At 35.4% G+C, this 24,633-nt stretch overlaps 1 pseudogene; it reads left to right on the plus strand.

The window, feature by feature from the left end:
- The first annotated feature begins 8,899 nt into the window (after positions 1–8,899).
- On the plus strand, positions 8,900–19,561 carry LOC127542840 (ethanolaminephosphotransferase 1-like; annotated as a pseudogene).
- Positions 19,562–24,633: the final 5,072 nt, after the last annotated feature.

Genomic DNA, 24,633 nt, shown 5'->3' on the forward strand with positions numbered 1-24,633 from the left:
TATGGTCAATTTTTGTGTAGGTTCCATGAACTGCTGAGAAGAAAGTATACTCCTTTCTGTTACCATTCAGTTTTCTCCAGAGATCTATCATACCTAATTTTTCTAATATTCTATTTACCTCTTTAATTTCTTTCTTATTTGTTTTGTGATTTGATTTATCTAAATCTGAGATTGCAAGATTGAGATCTCCCACTATTATATTTGCTGTCTCTTTCTTCTCGCAACTCTCTTCACTTCTCTTTAAGGAAGTTAGATGCTATACCACTTGGTGCATATATGTTTAATACTGATATTGCTTCATTGTCTATAGTACCCTTAAGCAAGATATAGTTTCCTTCCTTATCTCTTTTAATTAGATCAATCTTTGCTTTTGCTTGATCTGAGATAAGGATGACTACCCCTGCTTTTTTGACTTCACCTGAAGCATAACAGATTCTGCTCCAGCCTTTTACCTTTACTCTGTATGTATCTCCCTGTTTTAAATGTGTTTCCTGTAAACAACAGATTGTAGGGTTCTGACTTTTGATCCAGTCTGCTATCTGCCTCCTCTTTATGGGAGAGTTCATCCCATTCACATTTGCGGTTAAAATAACCAATTCTGTATTTCCTGCCATCCTAATATCCCCAGATTATACTTTTCTTTTTCTTGCCCTCTTTCCCTTCTTCCCTAATATTAAACTTATTGGTCCCAATAATGTCGCGCAGCTCTCCCTCTTTAGTATCCCTCCTTCCTCCCTTTGAATCCCTTCCCCTTTCTTGTACCCTTCCCATAATACTCTTTTTCCTTCTCCCTTTTCCTCTACCACTTTTTAGTGAAGTGAGAGAAGAATCCCTGTAAAACAAATGTCAATTGTTTCCTCTTTGAGTCAACTCTGATGAGAGTAGGATTCACATAATGTTCCTCCCCCTTTCTAAGTTCCCTCATATATGATAGGTTTCCTTTGCCTCATTGTCGCATGTATTTTCCCTCTTTTTATCTCCCCTCTTCCCTTTTTCTGACACTATCCCCTTTCCATTTCTACTTCCCTTTTTTATGTTATATCAGTAAAATCAAATCATACATATGGTTTTTATGTATATCCACAACAGAAATACAGTTCTCAAGAATTCCTTTTACCTTTTTCTACTTCTCTTGTTTCCTGTTGTTGGAGATCAAATTTTTTGTTTGTCTGGTTTTTTTCCTTAGAAACAGATGGAATTCCTCTATTTCATTAAATGTCCATCTTCTTCCGTGGGAAAAAATACTCAGCTTAGCTGGGTAGTTTATTCTTGGCTGCATTCCAAGTTCTTTTGCCTTTCAGAATATCTGATTCCAGGCCCTTCGACCCTTTAATGTTGAGGCAGCCAGATCTTGCGTGACCCTTATTGTGGCATCTCGGTATTTGAACTGTTTTTTTCTGGCTGCTTGTAAAATTTTTTCTTTAGTCTGAAAATTCTGAAGTTTGGCCACAATATTCCTCGGAGTCTTTATTTTAGGGTCTTTTTCAGAAGGTGTTCGATGAATTCTTTCAATGCCTATTTTCCCTTCCGGTTCTATTACTTCTGGGCAGTTCTCTTTGATGATTTCCTATAAAATAGTATCTAGACTCTTTGTTTCATCATAATTTTCTGGTAGTCTGATGATCCTCAGGTTATCTCTCCTAGATCTATTTTCCAGGTCTGTTGTTTTTCCAAGTAAATATTTGACATTTTTTTCCAATCTTTCATTTTTTTTTTTTGGTTTTGCTTGACTGATTCTTGATGTCTCGATGAATCAGTCATTTCTATTTGTTCAGTTCTGATTTTTAGTGAGTTATTTTCTTCATTAGCTTTTTTTACTTCTTTTTCTATATGTCCAATTGAGTTGTTTTGCTCTATGGAATTTTTTTCCATTCCACTAATTTTATTTTTTTAGTGAGTTATTTTCTTTTTCCAATTCGCAAATTCTGTTTCCCTGACTTCTTGGGAGTTTTTTTACTTTTTCCAATTCACATTTCAGGAAGTTGTTTTCTTTTTCCACTTTATCAAATTTTTCTTTTAGTGAGTTAAGTGCCTTTTCTGTACTCTCTTGCATAGCTTTTCTTTCCTTTCCCCATTTCTCTTCTAGCTCTCTTTTAAGGTTTTTAATAGTCTCTTCTAGGAGAGCCTTTTGTACTGGAGACCAACAATTGCCTGGAGACTGTCTGCTATTAGTATCTTCAGGGTTGAAAAGCTGTTCTCTTTCTGTGTAGAAACTATCAATCGTTCTTTTGATTTTTTTACTCATTTTGTTAAAGCCTGTAAGGTCTGCCTTCAGAGCCAGGAGGTTACCAGCTTCCTCTGCAGAGCAATGAAAGGTATATGGACGGGTAGCTGTCCTGCCAGCGGGCTACAAAAAGTAGCAAGGTACTGGAGTGCTCTGGGAAAGAGTTCCCCACCCGAAAGTAACTCAGGCCTGCAGGGCCAAGCTGGGAAAGTGCCCTTCAAAGAACCCCAGCTATGTGAGATAAAGACTGTCCTGGGGCTAGACGCTGAGCAATGAGAGTTTCACTACCCCAAGCCAAAGCCTGCCCTGGGGCTGTGGGTGTTAGCAGTTGAGCAGTGAATGGATTTGCAGGAATGGGAAGTATCTGCCTGGGAAGTTCTATTGCCCCAGGCCGAGCCCCCCACTCTGCCAATTAGAGGCTGCCTAGGCTGTGCCCCCCTGCCGTGCAGATTAGTAACTGCCCCCACAAAAGCCCTGAACTGCAGGATGTGGCCGCAGGGCTGCGGTAAAGTCTGCCTGAGTCACTTCTGGGTTTGAGGGGTTACAGCCAGACCTCGTTAGGGTCTGGCGTTTTTTAGAGGACTCTCTGTTTTAGGCTTTAATTTCTCTGCCAGTTTACTGCTTTGTAATCAAGGCAGAGCAGTTAGCCTATAGCAGAGTGGTCCCTATAATTTCTCTAGCCACAGAGATCACCCCCGCCCCTGGTCTGCTCAGGATGCTAGCCTCTCGCTGTCCTAATCTGTTCCTGGCCCCTCAGGACAAACCTTTCCTGGCGATCTTCTGGATTGACTTCGGCTGGTAAATTGTAGTGCTTCTAATCTTCATGAATTTAAGCAGTGAAGAGTTATTTTTGAGGCTGGATTAAATAGTTGGTTATGAGGGTAATGAGAGGAGCTTAGAGAATTGTGTGTGCCTGTTTTGCCATCTTGGCTCCACCCTCAGAAGTCCCCAAATCAGTCAATATTGAAAGAAATTAATGCAGGAAATTCAGTAGAATGCCAAATAATGAAGCTTAATATTGAATATTTTAGCCACATAATAAGAAGATAGGATTCATTAGTAAAGACATTAGTAAAGACATTTCATATTGTAAAAGATTGAAAGCATAGGATTTATTAGTAAAGACCGTGATATTGTGAAAGATTGAAAGCAAAAGCAGTTGGCATGGAAGAGATAGATATATAAAATCATAGAAACTATAAACATTACTTGAAGATACTTTGAGAGAAAGCTGAAAATAGAAGGGAGGGCTCTGACATAAGGTAAGGAAGAATTGCACACCATAAAACAATTGAAGAACAACAAATATTTAGAGTACTCCCAAATATTGGGCATCTTTAATTTATTTTAATAATTCGATGATAGTGGATTTTTCATGTAATATAATTTATTTATTTCAACAAATTATATTATGCATTGATGATATATAATAGAAAAAAAAAGAAAAACAAAATTAAAAATTAAACTCACAATGTGAAGTAAATTCCAAAAAGTTTTATTGAGACTACTGTGTATTTTGCTGCTAGGGAAAAAACAAACACAAACACAGATTTTCCCAAACTTGAACACCTGAACAATTATAGTTGAATGTATTCCTTTCTTTGCTGATATTTCTTTTCCTATTAAGAAAATTGGCTATATATCATTTGGGGATAAAAAATCAGATGTTTTGCATATAACACTTTTGGGGGAGAATTTTTTTCTATTTGAAGTCATCATATCAGTAAATGTGCATTGTAGTAATAATCCAATTATTAAAACTAAAAATAAGAATTTTTAAAAAGTCATCATGATGTGGTTTTAGAATCAAATTAGTCATATCTTTGATTTTCCCTTCAAAGCTAAAGGTTTATGCTTTCAGGTTCAAATGTTGGATGTAGTTGAGAGATGAGATAGAGTTAAATCCTGAATCTGAATATACCAATGGGTTTACAAAGCGAAACCAGAATAAGTGATCATGAATGGATCTAGAACCAAGGAAGTATGGACTTGACAGAAACTTTGAATCTAGATTCTTGAGATTGATTTGGCTGTGCAATCTATAATTTCATGGTTTGGAGGGCTAGAAGTGGAAGGATAAGAGATGTTTAGAGACTGAAAATGGAAATTGTCAGAAATTGGAAGGTTTTTAGCATATAGCCTGGTGTAGCCACGGTGAAGGGAAAAAAGAAAGAAAGAGACCACTTTGGAGGAGGGAAATTAGAGCAGAATGCCCTGAGAACCAAAAGAGCAGGTCTTGAAATATCCTGAAAATCATATTTTATTACTAGGTGATCTCTGAGAACAGAAATGATTAGCTCTAAATGAGCCATAAAATGGAAAATATTACAAATGCCAAAAATGTGTATTTTTCAATTCTAGGTAAATAAAGAGAGGATTACAATTCAGAATTCCTGGATGAGATCAGTTATTTATTTCAATTTATTTTACTTCACATTATATAATTTGGAATCCATTACATTAGCTTAGAGAGAAAACTTAGAACCTAGAATATCTACCATTGATAAACAGCTATGATGCAGAGTCAGAAGATTTTTTAAGGAGTAGAATTTTGGAATGTCATATTGAGAGACATTAAAATAAACAGTAAAACAATGGGAGATGTTCAGAGATTAAAAATCAAATTATTCAAACAGTGAGATTTTATCTCATAGAATTTCATGCCTGGCAGTAGCCATGGAGAGGAGTATAAGAAAAGTAGATGAGTACTTCCAAAAAGGAATAACAGAAAGAGAAAGTCCTTAGAACACAAGTAAACAGAAACTTTCAGCTTTGGAAGGAACCATGAAGAAAAGGAGAGATTGAGGAGAACCTCTAGAAGAAGGGATGCAGACATTTAGGAGAGAAAGCAAAGGTCAGTTCTGGAGTGTCTTTCCATTTTTTAATATGCCATGACTAAGTGTTCTGAGAAACTACATTCTGTGAAATGGGCCTTCAGATGCTAAATGTCCTAAATTTCAAGGCTTACATATTCTGAATGGGAAAAAAATATTTTCTAGTTACAGATACATAAAATTTAGCATGCTAAAAATTTAGGAGACACTGGTTATTTTTTAAAACTGTGTATACAATAAGATTCATATATATTATAACAATCATCCAATTGAAAAAAAAGAAAGAAAAAGAAATCTTTATGGATACTGGGAGCAGGGTACAGCCTTAGAATTCAAACTGTCAGTCCCTTGAAACCTTGACTCTTGGGGCTTCTGGTATCTTTAAAGGATCTATGTTGCTGGGGTATCACAGCTGAGAATATACAATTCCCTGGCTAGTGAATCAGTCCAGCCTTTGCAGATGTAGATATGATATGAAAAATTTAGGGAGAACTATGAGATTCAGTATGGCTCATGGCAAAGAGAAAATAAGTGCTTGAAGGAAATTTGGGATTCTGGATTATTAGCTGGATGTGACTGTAGAATCTACAAGATGAAAATTGTGAAGATTCAGAAAAGGGAGGGTGTATAAACCCCATAGGGTTTGGAAATGGACATCTTCAGAAACAGGATTTGAGCACACACAATATTTCAGATCTGGCAGTTGCCATGGAGACAAAAAAGTGAGAGCTAACAGGGCCCATAGAAGAGGGAACCTCAGAGCAGAAAGACTAGATTTTCCTGGAAAACAGTATATGCTATAGGTAAGAGGATTCAGAGGACAGAAATCTGCTGGAGAAGGGGCCTCAGAGAATAACATCTCCCAATTCACAAGGATTTATTATATATGAACCTACATATTGTTCATTCTTAGAGAATTTTTAAAATTAAAAAAGTTACTTTCATAGAAGATCATTAACTTATTCCAATATAATTTTTTATTGAGTATAAGTGATGTATAAATAAAACAAAAACTAAAACAAAACAGTAACAACAAATCCTCTCATCATCAAGGAGACTCCCAAAAGGGTAACAGTTAATCTTTAGCTACATAAAAAACAACAACAAAACACCACAGTACCTGTGCACCTAAATTAATGCAGTTCCATGTATTCCTTTCTTTTTAAATTTTCTTTTAAAATTATTTATTTACTATTTTACCCAGTTACATTTAAAACATTTTTACATTTGTTTTTTTTTAATTTTGGGGTTCCAGACTCTTTCTTTTATACTCACAATCCTAATTAAAAAACCACATGTGAAGTTATGCAAAACATTACCATAAAAATCATGTTATGAAAGGAAATACACATCTTGCACCCAGCTAAAAGAAAGTCAAGAAATACAAAGTCAAAAGAGGGAGAGGGCAGGGGAGAAAGAGACAAACAGAGGGGAGAATGCTTGAATCTGTGTTCAGACACAATTACGTTCTTCTCTGGTTATGGATAGGATTTTTTCACCATAAATCCATCAGATTAGTAGTGGATCATTGTATTGCTGAGATTAGCAAAATCATTTACAGCTGATCATCCCAGAACATTGCTATTACTTTGTATACAGTACATTTCACTTTGCTTGATTTCATGGGGAACTTTCCAATTTTTTTCTCAGAGCATCCTGTTCATCATTTTCCACAGAATAATAATATTCTATCATAATCACATACCACATCTTTTTCAGCCATTTCTCAACTGATGGGTATCCTCTCCATTTCCAATTTTTTGCCCTGAAAAGAGAGCTACTGTACGTATTTTTGTACATATAGATCTATTTCCTTTTTAAAATTCTAGTAGGGGTATTTTTAGGTCAAAGGATATGTATGAATTTATAGTTCTTTGGGCATTGATCATATCTTTTGATCATTTATCAATTGAGGCATGGCGTTATTTCTAATAAATTTTACTTGGTTTCCTCTGTGTTGAGGAATGAGGCTTATCGGAGAAACTTGCTTCAAAATTCTTTTTTTACAATTGCTATTGCTAACTGCATTTCCCCCTATTTATTCTATTCTCTCTCGCCATTCATCTTTTTGCTCTTCAAAAGTATTCAAAAGTCCCTCCTCCAATATGCCCTCTTTTTTATTATCTTCTTTCTTTCTGATTCACCATTCTCTTCCAACTTTCCTACCAGATAAGATAGATTTCTACACTCATTATGTATGTTATTTCGCCTTTGAGTCAAATATAATGAAAGTAACATTCACTCCCTCTCTCTTCCTTCTCCCTCTTCCCCTCCCCTGTAAAAAGTTTTTCCTTGCCTATTCATTCATTTATTTATTTATTTAACATCATTTCATTTCTCCCTTTCCTTTTCCCCTTTATGTTCCTATCTTAATCCTTAATTTCATTTTTAGATATTATACCTGCATATTCAACTCACACCTGTGCCTTCTTTCTAAATACATTCCTTCTAACTGCCATAATAATGAGAAAGTTCTGAAGAGTTACAAGTATCATCCTCCCATGTAGAAATGTAAATAGGTGAACCTTATTAAGTCCCTTATGATATCACTTTCCTGATTAACTTCTTATGCTTCTCCTGAGCCCTGTGTTTGAAAATCAGATTTCCTCTTCAAGTCTGGTCTTTTCATCATGAATTCTTTTTTTTTTTTTTTTAATTTTTTTATTTAATAATTACATTATATTTACACTCATTTCTGTTCCGATTTTTTTTCCCCTCCCTCCCTCCACCCCCTCCCCTAGATGGCAAGCAGTCCTTTATATGTTGGATATGTTGCAGTATATCCTAGATACAATATATGTTTGCAGAACCGAACAGTTCTCTTGTTGCGTAGGGAGAATTGGATTCAGAAGGTATAAATAATCCGGGAAGAAAAACAAAAATGCAGATAGTTCACATTCGTTTCCCAGTGTTCTTTCTTTGGGTGTAGCTGCTTTTGTCCGTCATTTATCAATTGAAACTCAGGTCTCTTTGTCAAAGAAATCCACTTCCATCAAAATAAGTCCTCATACAATATCGTTGTCGAAGTGTATGATGATCTCCTGGTTCTGCTCATTTCACTTAGCATCAGTTCATGTAGGTCTCTCCAGTCCTCTCTGTATTCATCCTGCTGGTCATTTCTTACAGAACAATAATATTCCATAACATTCATATACCACAATTTACCCAGCCATTCTCCAATTGATGGGCATCCATTCATTTTCCAGTTTCTAGCCACTACAAACAGGGCTGCTACAAACATTTTGGCACATACAGGTCCCTTTCCCTTCTTTAGTATTTCTATGGGATATAAGCCCAATAGAAACACTGCTGGATCAAAGGATATGCACATTTTGATAATTTTTTGAGCATAATTCCAGATTGCTCTCCAGAATGGTTGGATTCGTTCACAACTCCACCAACAATGCATTAGTGTCCCAGTTTTCCCGCATCCCCTCCAACATTCATCATTATTTTTTCCTGTCATCTTAGCCAGTCTGACAGGTGTGTAGTGGTATCTCAGAGTTGTCTTAATTTGCATTTCTCTGATCAATAATGATTTGGAACACTCTTTCATATGAGTGGTAATAGTTTCAATCTCATCCTCTGAAAATTGTCTGTTCATATCCTTTGACCATTTATCAATTGGAGAATGGCTTGATTTCTTATAAATTTGAGTCAGTTCTCTATATATTTTGGAAATGAGGCCTTTATCAGAACCTTTAACTGTGAAAATGTTTTCCCAGTTTGTTGCTTCCCTTCTAATCTTGTTTGCATTAGTTTTATTTGTACAAAGGCTTTTTAATTTGATGTAATCGAAATTTTCTATTCTGTGATCAGTAATGGTCTCTAGTTCATCTTTGGTCACAAATTTCTTTCTCCTCCACAAGTCTGAGAGATAAACTATTCTATGTTCCTCTAATTTATTTATAATCTCGTTCTTTATGCCTAGGTCATAGACCCATTTTGATCTTATCTTGGTATATGGTGTTAAGTGTGGGTCCATGCCTAATTTCTGCCATACTAATTTCCAATTATCCCAGCAGTTTTTATCGAATAATGAATTCTTTTCCCAGAAGTTAGGGGCTTTGGGTTTGTCAAACACTAGATTGCTATAGTTGACTATTCTGTCTTGTGAACCTAGCCTTTTCCACTGATCCACTAATCTATTTCTTAGCCAATACCAAATGGTTTTGGTGACTGCTGCTTTATAATATAATTTTAGATCAGGTACAGCTAGGCCACCTTCATTTGATTTTTTTTTCATTAATTCCCTTGAGATTCTCGACTTTTTATTGTTCCATATGAATTTTGTTGTTATTTTTTCTAGATCAATAAAATATTTTCTTGGAAGTCTGATTGGTATAGCACTAAATAAATAGATTAGTTTAGGGAGTATTGTCATCTTTATTATGTTCGCTCGGCCGATCCAAGAGCACTTAATATTTTTCCAATTATTTAAGTCTGACTTTATTTGTGTGGAGACTTTTTTATAATTTTGCTCATATAATTCCTGACTTTCCTTTGGTAGATAGATTCCCAAATATTTTATGGTATCAACAGTTATTCTGAATGGAATTTCTCTTTGTATCTCTTGCTGTTGGGTTTTGTTGGTGATGTATAAAAATGCTGAGGATTTATGGGGATTTATTTTGTAGCCAGCTACTTTGCTAAAATTATGAATTATTTCCAATAGCTTTTTGGTAGAATCTCTGGGGTTCTCTAGGTATACCATCATATCATCTGCAAAGAGTGATAGTTTGGTTTCCTCATTGCCTACTCTAATTCCTTTTATATCTTTCTCGACTCTTATTGCCGAGGCTAGTGTTTCTAATACGATATTAAATAATAATGGTGATAGTGGGCAACCTTGCTTCACTCCAGATCTTACTGGGAAAGGTTCCAGTTTTTCCCCATTGCATATGATGCTTACTGATGGTTTTAAATATATGCTCCTGACTATTTTAAGGAAAAGTCCATTTATTCCTATGCTCTCAAGTGTTTTTATTAGGAATGGATGTTGGATTTTATCAAATGCTTTTTCTGCATCTATTGAGATGATCATGTGGTTTTTGTTTGTTTGGTTATTGATATAGTCAATTATGCTAATAGTTTTCCTAATATTGAACCAGCCCTGCATTCCTGGTATAAATCCTACTTGGTCATAGTGTATTATCCTGGTGACAATTTTCTGTAATCTTTTTGCTAATATTTTATTTAAGATTTTAGCATCAATATTCATTAGGGAGATTGGTCTATAATTTTCTTTCTCTCTTTTCAGCCTACCTGGTTTAGGTATCAGTACCATATCTGTGTCATAAAAGGAGTTTGGTAGGACTCCTTCAATCCCTATTTTTTCAAATAGTTTATATAACATTGGAGTTAATTGTTCTTTAAATGTTTGGTAGAATTCACATGTAAATCCATCTGGTCCTGGGGATTTTTTCTTAGGGAGTTGATTGATAGTTTGTTCTATTTCTTTTTCTGAGATGGGACTGTTTAGGATATTTACTTCTTCCTCTGTTAGTTTGGGCAAGCTGTATTTTTGGAGGTATTTTTCTATTTCATTTAAGTTGTCGAATTTATTGGCATAAAGTTGGGCAAAGTAACTCCTAATTATTGCTCTAATTTCCTCTTCGTTAGTGGTGAGTTCTCCCTTTTCATTTTTAAGACTAACAATTTGATTTTCCTCTTTCCTTTTTTTAATCAGATTTACTAAGGGTTTGTCTATTTTGTTGGTTTTTTCATAGAACCAACTCTTAGTTTTATTAATCAATTCAATAGTTTTTTTACTTTCAATTTTATTGATCTCACCTTTTACTTTTAGAATTTCAAGTTTAGTGTTTGACTGGGGGTTTTTAATTTGTTCCTTTTCTAGCATTTTTAATTGTAAACCCAATTCATTGACCTTCTCTTTCTCTATTTTATACAAATAGGCCTCTAGAGATATGAAATTTCCCCTTATTACCGCTTTGGCTGCATCCCATACATTTTGGTATGATGTCTCATTATTATCGTTTTCTTGGGTGAAGTTATTAATTATGTCTATGATTTGCTGTTTTACCCAATCATTCTTTAGTATGAGATTATTTAGTTTCCAATTATTTTTTGGTCTACTTCCCCCTGCTTTTTTGTTGAATGTAATTTTCATTGCATCGTGGTCTGAAAAGGATGCATTTACTATTTCTGCCTTACTACATTTGAGTTTGAGGTTTTTATGTCCTAATATATGATCAATTTTTGTATAGGTTCCATGAACTGCTGAAAAGAAAGTGTATTCCTTTCTGTCTCCATTACATTTTCTCCAGAGATCTATCATATCTAGCTTTTCTAGTATTCTGTTTACCTCTTTGACTTCTTTCTTATTTATTTTCTGGTTTGATTTATCTAATTCTGAGAGTGCAAGGTTAAGATCTCCCACTATTATAGTTTTACTGTCTATTTCTTCTTGCAGCTCTCTTAGTTTCTCTTTTAAGAATTTAGATGCTACCCCACTTGGTGCATATATGTTTAATATAGATAGTGCTTCATTATCCATGCTACCCTTTAGCAAGATATAGTGTCCTTCCTTATCTCTTTTAATTAGGTCAATTTTTGCTTTAGCTTGATCTGAGATCAGGATGGCTACCCCTGCTTTTTTGACTTCACCTGAAGCATAGTAGATTTTGCTCCAACCTTTTACCTTTAACCTGCATGTATCTCCCCGCTTCAGGTGTGTTTCCTGTAAACAACATATTGTAGGATTCTGGCTTTTAATCCATTCTGCTAACCGCTTCCTCTTTATGGAGGAGTTTACCCCGTTCACGTTTATGGTTAGAATGACCAATTCTGTATTACTTGCCATCTTGTTAACCCCGTTTTATGCTTTCCTCCCTTCTTTCCCCTTTCCCCCCCTTCCAAGTATTAAGCTTGTGAGCACCCCTTGCTTCTCACAGCCCTCCCTTTTTAGTGTCCCTCCCCCGCCTTAGAGTTCCTCCCCCTATCTTACCCCTTTCCCTCCCAGTTCCCGTATTCCCTTCCGCTTAGCTTATTTCTTCCCTTTCCACTTTTCCCTTCTCACTTTTCAATGAGATGGGAGAAGTTTCACCATAGATTGAATATGTCTTAAGATTTTTCACTTAAAGCCAATTCTGAAGGCAGTAAGATACCCACTATATTCATCCCCCTCCATTCTTTCTCTCAGATATAATAGGTTTCCTATGCCTCTTCATGAGATGTACTACCCCCACTTTACCCTTTTTCTGGTACAATGTCCTTTCCACATCAATTTCTAGAACAAGGTATACATGTATTCTTTATACATCTATATAGTCAAAATATAGTTCCCAAGATTAATCTTTACCTTTTTAGATTTCTCTTGAGTTCTATATTTGTAGATCAAACTTTTTGTTAAGTTCTGGCTTTTTCATCAGAAATAGATGAAATTCGCTTACTTCGTTGAATGTCCATCTTCTTCCCTGGAAAAAGATGCTCATTCTCGCTGGTAAGTTATTTTTGGTTGCATACCAAGTTCCTTAGCCTTTCGGAATATCATATTCCAGGCCCTTCGATCTTTTAATGTGGATGCTGCCAGATCCTGGGTGATCCTTATTGTGGCTCCTTGATACTTGAATTGGGTTTTTCTAGCCGCTTGCAATATTTTTTCTTTCACCTGAGGGTTCTGGCATTTGGCCACTATATTCCTTGGTGTTTTGATTTTAGGATCCCTTTCAGTGGGTGATCGATGAATCCTTTCAATGTTTATTTTTTCCTCTGTTCCTATGACTTCTGGGCAGTTCTCTTTGATAATTTCCTGGAAGACAGTATCCAGGCTCTTTTTTTCATCATGTTTTTCTGGGAGTCCAATGATTCTCAGATTGTCTCTCCTGGATCTGTTTTCCAGGTCTGTTGTCTTCCCCAGAAGGTATTTCACATTTTTCTCCATTGTTTGATTTTTTTGGATTTGCTTGACTGATTCTTCTTGTCTCCTCGAGTCATTCAATTCCACTTGTTCAATTCTGATTTTCAGTGAAGTATTCTCTTCACTCACTTTTTTAAAATCTTTTTCTAATTGTCCAATTGAGTTCTTTTGTTCTGTGGAATTTTTTTCCATTTCGCCAATTTTGTTTTTTAGAGAGCTGTTTTCTGTTTCCAGTTCACTAATCCTATTTTTCAAGGATTTTACTTCTTTATCCACTCTCTCTTTAACTTTCTCCAGGCTCTTTTGCCAAGCCTCCCTCTCCTTTTCCCAAGCTTCCCTCTCCTTTTGCCAAGCCTCCCTCTCCTTTTCCCAAGCCTCCCTCTCCTTTTGCCAAGCCTCACTCTCCTTTCCCCATTTTTCTTCTAGCTCCCTTGTGAGAGCCTTTTTAATCACTTCTATGAGGTTCATCTGTGCTGAGGAACAGACGATCTCCTCCTTTGGGGAATCACCTGGGGACTGCCTGTTTTTAGTCTCCTCAGGATTTAGAGTCTGCTCTCTATCTGTATAGAAGCTGTCCAGGGTTAAAGTCCTCTTCAGCTTCTTGCTCATTCTGTCTATTAATCAGAGACAAACTACCAAAGAAAAACAGAAAAAACTGGAGTCTTTCTTTGGGGGGGGGGGGGGCTGGGTGTGTTATCGAGCTTCCTCTACAGACTGCAGGGGGCAGCAGTGAGGCACTAGCAGGACTGTGCTGCGCCTGCGCTCTGAGATCCCAAAGCGTGCTGAGTCACTGAGGGGGGGCAAGGGGGAGGCGGCCAGGTCCTGAGAGACTCCAGCTGTTTGCGGTTGTGTTCTTCAGCCCCGGTGTTTTTAGCTTCTCTGCTGGGCTGTTGACTTGCTGTAGGTTCCAAACCTGTAGCGAAGCTCTCCCGGCAGAGACGGCTGCGATCACTCTCCACCCCCTCTCCAGTCTGCTCCCGTGCTCTCACTGCCGCTGCCCGCCGCCTGCACCCGATCTAAAACCGCCCCAGCCCTCCAGTAAAGACAGACCTTTCTTGGCGGATCTCAAGGATGGCTTCTCTTGGTAACTATTTGTGGGTTTTTTTCAGTCAAGCATTGATTCAGAGGCTTGTAATGAAATGGATAGTGAGAGAAAGCGCGGAGCTTATGCAACTGTGAGCCTCCTCTCCGCCATCTTAACCGGAAGTCTTCATCATGAATTCTTGAAAATTCTCTATTTCTTTGAATGTTGCAATTTTAAATGCATTGTGCTTCAAAATATCCTAATTCAGACCCTTTGATCCTTTAATGTAGAAGCTGTTAAATCTTTTGCTATCCTAATTGTGGCTCCACTATACTTGAATTGTTTCTTTCTGGATGCTTGTAATATTGTCTCCTTCACCTGGGAGTTCTGGAATTTGGCTATTATATTTCTGGGAGTTTTCATTTTGGGATCTCTTTCAGGAAATGATTGATGAATTCTTTTAATTTCTATTTTACCCCTCAACAAAACTAAAACCTGAAAATCAAAGCAAATGCAATTAAACACCTATCTTTGGGAAAGACTGCTATTGGTTTTATTATTAATTCTAATGAATGTAGGGTCTTTTTCTACATGCAAAATAATAGACATAATCCATTGAGAACTGGTAAGTGACAAGATTTTTGTTTTAAAATCAGGATATCAGTCAAAATCCTCTGTATTGTATTAACCATTATATCAATTTAAAAAACCTTATGGCTTATTAGGGGTGGTCGTCCTAGAACCCAATATGTTAAAACTTGAAAAGTCTTTAGAAAACTGAGAATCTGGGATTCCACTTATATCTCAACAGGGTATTCTAAAGGTTGCTGAAAGCTTAGATTCTAGAATGTTGTCTCTCAGAGTCAATTCCTCCTTCTATAGATGCTATTTTCAATGGAAGGTGAAACCAATGGATTATATCAGGCAAAACATATATAACATGACTATCTGAGCCAGAGAGAAATATTGATTTCAGAATTGTGAGGCAGATGAGGAGCAGAAACCAGAAAGTCAGTGTTGGCATATATTAGAAATGAGAGAAAGAGTTGTTCTGGGAATGATCAAGGAAATGGCCAGAAGAAGCGGGATTTGGCCACACAGAACAACAAAACTTGGAGCAGCCATGGAGAAGGGAATTAGAGAGTAAGGAAACTATTGAGAAAGAGACATATCAGTGAAAGAGGAGATCTTTTAGAACAGCAAAAATCAGAACTTTGACTGCCCTAGAAACCATTCTTTGTGATAGCTTAGGAGGGTTTTTAAGAACATTACTCATCTGCACTGGAATAGATTTTGGAGTGGAAAATCTCACCCATACCAAGTATTGATTTTCATCTCTAGTCTTACTCTATTGGACAGCAAAGTGTTCAAATTAGTCAATACTTAATGAAATCAACTCAGGCTATTCAATGAAAGTTCAAATCCTGAAGATGAAATTTCAATACTTTGCCCATGGAACTCACTGGTAAAGGCCCAGACATTAGGAAAAATTGAAGACAAAAGCAAAAACAGATGGCAGCAGAAGAGATGGATTGAGAGTGCCATGGAAACAAAGAAAATAATGCTATGATCCATAGAGTTACAAAGAGTAGCATGAGTCAATGATTGAATAAAAACAGATATTCTCAGTGGGCCCATGTATTGTAAACTTAATTTTTAAAAAAGGTAAATTTTCCACATAAGATCAATCATCTATTCCAAAATAAATTTTATTATGCATTGGTGATGCATAATAAAAACAGAAAGAAAAAAGAAAATGAAACATTAAAAATAAAAACACTGCACACATATTGAAATAAACCACCAAAAGTTTTCGGAAAGATTGATGCATATTTTGGGGCTAGCCAAACATCCCCATCCCAAAATCCCACATAACTGAACACAACAAGTGCACATGTAATTTTCTATTACTATTTCTATTATCATTACAAAAATGCATCTCTAGCAATTTTAGACAAAAAGCAGATGTTCCAGGTGGATATATTTTTGGAAAAAGACTTCTATTTGGAAGTCATCATATAGCTAAAACCAAAGCTCATTGTGATAATAATCTAATTAATAAAATTAAAACTAAGAACTTGATATAGTTATCATAATAAGGTTTTAGAATGAAAAATATCATATATTCCATGTTCTCTAGAACACTATAAGTTTTGGCTTCCAGATAGCTTTACTATGGGAATGTTGGATGTTGTTGAATAAATACACTATTTGTGAGCTAGGAATTAAAAACTACCTTTAACTATCCATTTTTTACTAAAAGCAGAAAATGAAGCCAGAAAAGATGATGATGAAGGGCAGTAAAACCAAGACTCTGTGAGCCTGACAAAAAGTTTCAATTCAAAATACTGAGCTTAATAGGGATGTGGAATCAATAAAGTTAATTTTTACAGGGGAACAGAAGTGGGAAAGTGACAGATGGATATGACTGAACAATTTACTAACAACAAATTTTCTTGGTGAGGTCAAATATTGTCCATATTCAATTAACTTAAAAAAATAAGAAGGTAGATTTTTCATATGAGATCATTTATCTACTCTATATAAGTTATATTATGTGCATTAGAGATGCTTAACAGAAACAAAAAGCAATAAATAAAAATACAGACTAACAAAACCCTACCCACAGTGAAATAAAACACTACGAATTTTTGAGATTAACTGTGTATATTTTGCATAGAGAGAAAACAAACAAGCAAATATCAAAACATAAAAACTGAAGTAACACAAACATGGAAGCTGAAAAGTACCATCATATGTATTCTTTCATTAATAAAGACTGTTGTTTTTATGACTACTAAAAAAATGGAAATTCAACAATTTTGAACAGCAACAACAAAGCCCTGTTGAAGATAGTTTTTATGAAAAACTTCTATTTCGAAATCATAGCAGTAAAATCAATATACATTGTCATAATAATCTAGCAAATAAAATTAAAAATATGAAATTGACAGAAGGTAACACAGTATGACTTTAGAACCAAAATTTAATGTCTTTGATGTTTTCCAGAATGCTAAAGTTTTCAGCTTCCAGTTACCTTTCACATGTTAAATGTTGGAAGTAGTTGAGAGCAGAAATCCAGAATGTCTTAGCTAAGAGTTGAATCCTGCCTCTAAGTATACTAAAGGGAAATGAAAAATGAAGCCAGAATAGATGGAAGATACTGGAAAGCAGACTGTGTGGGTTTGACAGAAAATTTGAATCCAAAATACTGAACTTGATTCCATTGTGGAATCTATATCATTGTTCAGAGGGATTAGAAATGGGACAGTGGGAGATTTTCAAGAGGTGAGAATGGAAATTGAGAGAAACAAGTGTTTCAGCACATTACATGCTATACCCATAGTGATAGAAGGATGAAGGAGAGAACCTTAAAGACAAGATATCAGAGGTCCAAGTGACTCAAGACTCCAAAGGACAGATTTCAGAATGTCCTGAAAATCACTACATTTGATTTCTGTGCAGTCTCTGAGAACAGAAATGCTGAGCTGTGAATGGACCTTAGAATAGAAAATGGTCATTAGCACTTACATTGAACTTAAGCTGGTGCCAGGTGCTGTCATTGCGGGAGGCATCCTCAGGTAACATTGGATTCTCTTCCTCCTCTGCTTCTTCCTCACTGTTATCATGGCCTTCACTGACAAATCCATGATGTCTGTGCATTTATTGGCTTCAATAAATAATAGTACAGGGCTGTGTATACAAATCCAGTCTCTTTGTATTTTATGGACCCATTTTAGAATACTGTAGTACAGATTTTCTCTATGTGGCTGGCTCTGAATTTCAGAGCCTTTGAAAGCTTTTGAGGCTTTCTGTTGCTTATATTTAATTTCTTACTTATGGCCTATTTTGATCCTGATTTTTAGCATCAGCATCATGTCAGAAAGAGAAATTTTTGTGTTTGGATTGTAGTGGGCATCCTTAGCATCATTGCTTATCTGTTGGATGGTACTGCTGGAAAGCAAGCTTATAGAACTAACTCCAACATCTCTTTAGAAGAATTATTCTGTTTATTGTTTATTTTTCAGTGACAAGGAGAAATGGGTGTCAGTGTCAGTGTTAGTGTCAGTGTCAGTGTCAGGGTGTTATTTTATGTATTCTGTAATGAATAGTCTTGTTTTCTTTGATCCTGTCCCATTGGGAAACGTATAATACAAGAATTTTCTTCTTGCCATGGAGATATGCCATTAGCCAGGTAACTGTTTCTATTGTCTACACAATGACTATTATTGCGGGAACTGATGTCTGATATGAAACTTTGCAGTTTAACTTCTTATATAGAGACCTATTTACTGAAATGATTATTGGATTGCAGCACATGTGACTTTTTCAAGGCTTATGGATATCCATAATTTGAAGCACAATTCTGCTATGAAAAAATGCTTCCCTTTGTTTCTCTGTGTTTGCTTTTCATTCTAAGTACAAGTTGGGTCCTCTGGTCACCATTTGATTTTTTTATTATACCTTTTTAGTTATAAAACATATGCATGGGTAATTTTTCAACTTTGACCCTTGCAAAACCTTCTGCTGCAAATTTTCCCTTCCTTCCACCAACCCCCTCCTCTAGATGGCAGGTATTCCAACGCATGTTAAAATATATGTTAAATCCAATATATGTATACATAACCATGTGGTTATCTTTCTGTACAAAAAAATCAGATCTAGAAAGAAAAAACAACAACATGAGAAGGAAAACAAAAATGCAAGCAAACAACAACAGAAAGAGTGAAAATGCTATGTTGTGGTCCACTCTCAGTTCCCACAGTCCTCTCCCTGGGGGTAGATGTTTCTCTTCATTGGTGAGCAATTGGAACTGCTCTAAATCAATTCATTTTTTAAGAGAGCCATGTCCATCAGAATTGATCATTGTATAATCTTGTTGTTGCTGTGTACAATGATCTCCTGATTCTGCTTGTTTCATTCAGCATCAGTTCATGTAAGTCTCTCTAGGCTCTCTGAAATCATCTTGTTGGTCATTTCTTAAAGAACAATGGGAGTCAAGATGGCAGAGAGGAAACACGCATCTATTTAAACTCTCCTTTTTCCTTGGTCTGATAGTTCTGGAATTCTGACTACTTTTTAATGAAACAGCCTTGGAATTAGTGCTTGACTGTCAAAACTCATGAATATTGGAAGTACAACACATTACCAACAGAAGATAATCTTGAAATTTGCTAGAAAATGTTTGTTTTTTTTTCTTGCAGGCAGGGAGGGAGTGGGGCTAGAACAGGCGCAGATTCAGGCAGGTAGTGAGAGCACGAAAAACAGCTCATGTTAAGCAGACGAGAGGGGAGTGGGGTGTGTTCTTCACCAGCTGAAATTTGCAGGGAGAACTCTACCAGTGTCAGCTGCTCTGCTCTGGCAGAAAGCCAGGAGATCAGTAGAGAAGCTATAAACACAGGGAGTAAAGATTATAACCCCAAAACACTAGAGTCTCTCTGGACCTAGCCACACTCACGCAGCATCAGGAGGGACTCAGCACAATCTCAGTACGCAAAGCTGATCACAGTGCTGATGCTGACCACAGTGTAGATGCTAATCCCAGTGCAGACGATGACCCCAGCACAGCCATTGCTGTCCCACTACTGTTTCACTGCTAGTTCCCATTGTCTGTTGAGGAAGCTTGGTAATATCACTACATCAAAAGCAGACTGCAGGTTTTTGTTTTTGTTTTTCAAAATGAATAAAAAGGCAAAGCAGGCTCTAACTATACTTCTATACTGAAAGAGAGCAAACTTCAAACTCTGAGGAGAATACAAGCAGATTGTCTCCAGATGAAGCCCTAAATGGTGATATAGCCTGGTCCCCTTCACACAAGGCTCTCATAGAAGAAAGCAAAAAGGCTCGTTTAAAAAAGCTAGAAGAAAAATGGGAAAAGGAAAAGGAAGCTTTGCAAGAGGGTCTGGATAAGTCATGTTACTCATTAAAAGATAGAGTGGATAAAGAAATCAACTCCCTGAAAAACAGAATTAGTGAATTGGAAAAAGAAAATAGCTCTCTAAAAACTAAAATTGGTGAAATGGGAAAAAATTCCATAGAATAAAACAACTCATTTAAAAACTTGATTGGACAATTACAAAAAGAAATAAAAAAGTAAATGAAGAAAATAATTCATTAAAAATCAGAATTGAATGAATGGAAATGAATGACTTGAAGAGACACTAAGAATCAGTCAAGCAAAACCAAAAAAAGAAAAAATAGAAAAAAATTTTAAATACCTACTAGGGAAAACCACAGACCTGGAAAATAGATCTAGAAGAGATAATCTAAGGATTATTGTACTTCCTGAAAATCATGATGAAAAAAAGAGCCTGGGCACTATTTTTCAGAAATCATAAAATAGAACTTCCCAGATGTTATAGAAACAGAAGGTAAAATAGACATTGATATAGTTCATCCATCACCTACTGAAAGAGATCCCAAAATCAAAACTCCAAGAAATATTGTGGCTAAATTCCAGAACTATCAGACCAAGGAAAAAATATTACAAGAAGACAGAAAAAAAGAATTCAAATGCAGAGGAGCCACAATAAGGATTATCCAGGATCTAGCAGCATCCACATTAAAGAATAGAAAGGTCTGGAATCTGATATTCCAAAAGGCTAAGGAACTTGGTATGCAGCCAAGAATAACTTACCCAGTCAAAATGAGCATTTTTTTAAGAGAAGAAGATGGACATTCAATGAAATAGGTGAATTCCATCTATTTCTGACAAAAAAAAAACAGAACTAAACAAAAAGTTTGATCTCTACACTATTTCAAACTCTGATTCCTTTTGTACAGCAAAATAACTGTTAGGAAATACATGCTTTAACATACTTACCATGTATTGGTCAACCTGCCATCAAGGGGAGAGGATGAGGGGAAGGAGGAGAAAAATTGGAACAAAAGGTTTGGCAATTGTCAATGCTGTAAAATTACCAATGCATATAACTTGTAAATAAAAAGCTATAATAAAAAATTTTTAAGCTAGAAAAAGAGCAAATTAAAATCCCCCAATCAAACACTAAACTTGAAATTCTAAAAATAAAAGTAGAAATTTTAAAAATTGAAAGTAAAAAAAAAACCATTGAATTAATAATTAAAAGTAAGAGTTAGTTCTATGCAAAAAAAAAGCCAACAAAATAGATAAACCACTGGTAAATTTGATTAGAAAAAGGAAAGAGGAAAATCAAATTGTTAGTCTTAAAAATGAAAAGGGAGAACTTGCCTCTAATGAAGAGGAAATTAGAGTAATAATTAGGAGTTACTTTGCCCAACTTTATGCCAATAAATTTGATAACTTAAATGAAATGGGTGAATACCTTCAAAACTATAGCTTGCTCAGATTAATAGAGGAAGAAGTAAATTGATTAAACAGTCCCATCTTAGAAAAAGAAATAGAACAAAATATTAACCAACTCCATAAGAAAAAATCCCCAGGACCAGATGGATTTAATGTGAATCTACCAAACATTTAAAGAACAATTAACTCCAATGCTTTAGAAACTATTTGAAAAAAATAGGGAAATAAGGACTCCTACCAAATTCCTTTTATGACACAGACATGGTACTGATACCTAATCAGGTAGGTTGAAAACAGAGAAAGAAAATTATAGACCAATCTCCCTAATGAATATTGATGCAAAAATCTTAAATAAAATATTAGCAAAGGGATAATCGAAAATCATCCCCAGGATAATACATCATGACCAAGCAGGAGTTATACCAGGAATACAGGGCTGGTTCAATATTAGGAAAACTACTAGCATAATTGTCTATATCAATAACCAAATTCACAAAAAAAATTGATTATTTCAATAGATGCAGAAAAAAGTCATTTGACAAAATCCAACATCAGTTCCATTAAAAACATTAGAAACTATAGGAATAAATGGACTTTTCCTTTAAAGAGTCAGTAGCACCTATTTAAAACCATAGGTAAGGATCATTTGTAATAGTGATAAACTGGAACTCTTCCCAATAAGATTAGGAGAGAAACAAGATTGCCCACTATCACCATTACTATTCAATATTGTATTAGAAGTGCTAGCTTTGGCAATAAAAGAAGAAAAAGAGATTAAAGGAATCAGAGTTGGTAATGAGAAAACCAAATTAACACTCTTTCCATATTATATGATGGTATACTTGGAGAACCCTAGAGAATCAACTAAAAACTATTAGAAATAATGCACAACTTTAAGGAAGTTATAAAATAACTTGGAGCATACAAAATAAATCCAAATAAATCCTCAGCATTTTTATACATCACTAACAAAATCCAACATCAAGAGATACAAAGAGAAGTTCCATTTAAAATAAATGTAGATAGGATAAAATATTAGGAAATCTATCTAACAAGGGAAAATCAAGAACAATATGAGCAAAACTACAAAACACTTTCCATGCAAATAAAATCAGATCCAAATAACTGGAAAAATATCAAGTGCTCTTGGATAGGCCGAGTAAATATAATAAAGATGACAATGCAATACTCCCCAAAATAATCTATTTATATAGTGCTATACCAATCAGACTACCAAGAAACTGTTTTACTGACTTAAAAAAATTAACAAAAAAATTCATCTGGAAGAACAAAAGGTCAAGAATTTCAAGGGAACTAATGAAAAAAAAAAGCAAATGAAGGTGGCCTAGTTGCACCAGATCTAAAACTATTTTATAAAGCAGAGGTCATCAATACCATTTGGTATTGGATAAGAAATAGAGCAGTTAGTCAGTGGAATAGGTTAGGTTCACAGAAGAAAATAGTCAATTATTATTAGTAATCTAGTGTTTGACAAACCCAAAGACCCCAGATTTGTGGATAAGAATTCAGTATTTGACAAAAACTGCTGAGAAAATTGGAAATTAGTATGGCAGAAATTAGGCACTGACCCATACCTAACACCATATACCAGAATAAGGTTGAAATGGGTTCATGATCTAGACATAAAGAATAATATTATCAATAAATTAGAGGAACACAGGATAGTTTACCTCTCAGACCTGTGGAAGAGGAAGGAATTTATGACCAAAGAAGAACTAGAGATCATTACTGATCACAAAATAGAAAATTATGATTATATCAAATTGAAAAGTTTTTGTACAAACAAAACTAATGCAGACAAGATTAGAAGGGAAGCAATAAGCTGGGAAAACATTTTTACAGTCAAAAGTTCTGATAAAGGCCTCATTTGCATAATATATGGAGAATTGACTCTAATATATAAGAAATCAACCCATTCTCCAATTGATAAATGGTCAAAGGTTATGAACAGACAATTTTCGGATGAAGAAATGGAAACTATTTCTAGCTATATGAAAAGATGCTCCAAACAATTATTAATCAGAGAAATGCAAATTAAGACAACTCTGAGATACCACTACACACCTGTTAGATTGGCTAGAATGACAGACAGGGAAAGATAATGCGTAATGTTGGAGGGGATGTGGGAAAACAGGGACACTAATACATTGTTGGTGGAATTGTGAATATATCCAACCATTCTGGAGAGCAATTTGGAACTATGCTCAAAAAGCTATCAAACTGTGCATACCCTTTGATCCAGCCGTGTTACTACTGGGCTTATATCCCAACGAGATCTTAAAGAAGAGAAAGGGACTTGTATGTCCAAGAATGTTTGTGGCAGCCCTCTTTGTAGTGGCCAGAAACTGGAAAATGAGTAGATGTCCATTGGTTGGGAAATGGCTGAATAAATTGTGGTATATGAATATTATGGAATATTATTGTTCAGTAAGAAATGACCAACAGGATGATTTCAGAAAGGCCTGGAGAGACTTACATGAACTGATGCTGAGTGAAATGAGCAGGACCAGGAAATCATTATACACTTCAACAACAATACTATATGATAATAATTCTGATGGACCTGGCCATCTTCAGCAATGAGATGAACCAAATCAGTTCCAATGGACCAGTAATGAACTGAACCAGCTACACCCAACGAAAGAACTCTGGGAGATAACTAAGAACCATTACATAGCTTTCCCAATACCTCTATTTTTGTCCGCCTGCATTTTTGATTTCCTTCACAGGCTAATTGTACACTATTTCAGAGTCTAGTTCTTTTTGTACAGCAAAATAACAGTTTAGACATGTATACTTATTTTGTATTTAATTTATACTTTAACATATTTAACATATATTGGTCATCCTGCCATCTAGGGGAGGAGGTGGGGGGAAGAAGGGGAAAAATTGGAACAAAAGGTTTGGCAATTGTCAATGCTGTAAAATTACCCATGCATATAACTTGTAAATAAAAAGCTATTAATAAAAATAAATGAATAAATAAAAAGAATGAGAAGAACATAGGATAGGTTATCTCTCAGATCTGTGGAGGCAGAAGGAATTTGTGACCAAAGAAGAACTACTGAACACAAAATGGATAATTTTGATTATTTTAAGTTAAAACATTTTTGTACAAAATTAATGCAGACAAGATCAGAAAGGAAGCAATAAATTAGGAAATCATTTTTACTTTTAAGGGTTCTGATAAAGTCCTCATTTCTAAAATATATAGAGACCTAACTCAAATTTATAAGAAATCAAGCCATTCTCCAGTGTATAGTCAAAGGATATGAACAGACAATTTTCAGATGAAGAAATTGAAATTATTTTTAGTCATATTTTCATATGGTGCTCCAAATCAGTAGTGATTAGAGTAATGCAAAT

This window comes from Antechinus flavipes, chromosome X (assembly GCF_016432865.1).
Source record: "Antechinus flavipes isolate AdamAnt ecotype Samford, QLD, Australia chromosome X, AdamAnt_v2, whole genome shotgun sequence".
NCBI lineage: Eukaryota > Metazoa > Chordata > Mammalia > Dasyuromorphia > Dasyuridae > Antechinus > Antechinus flavipes.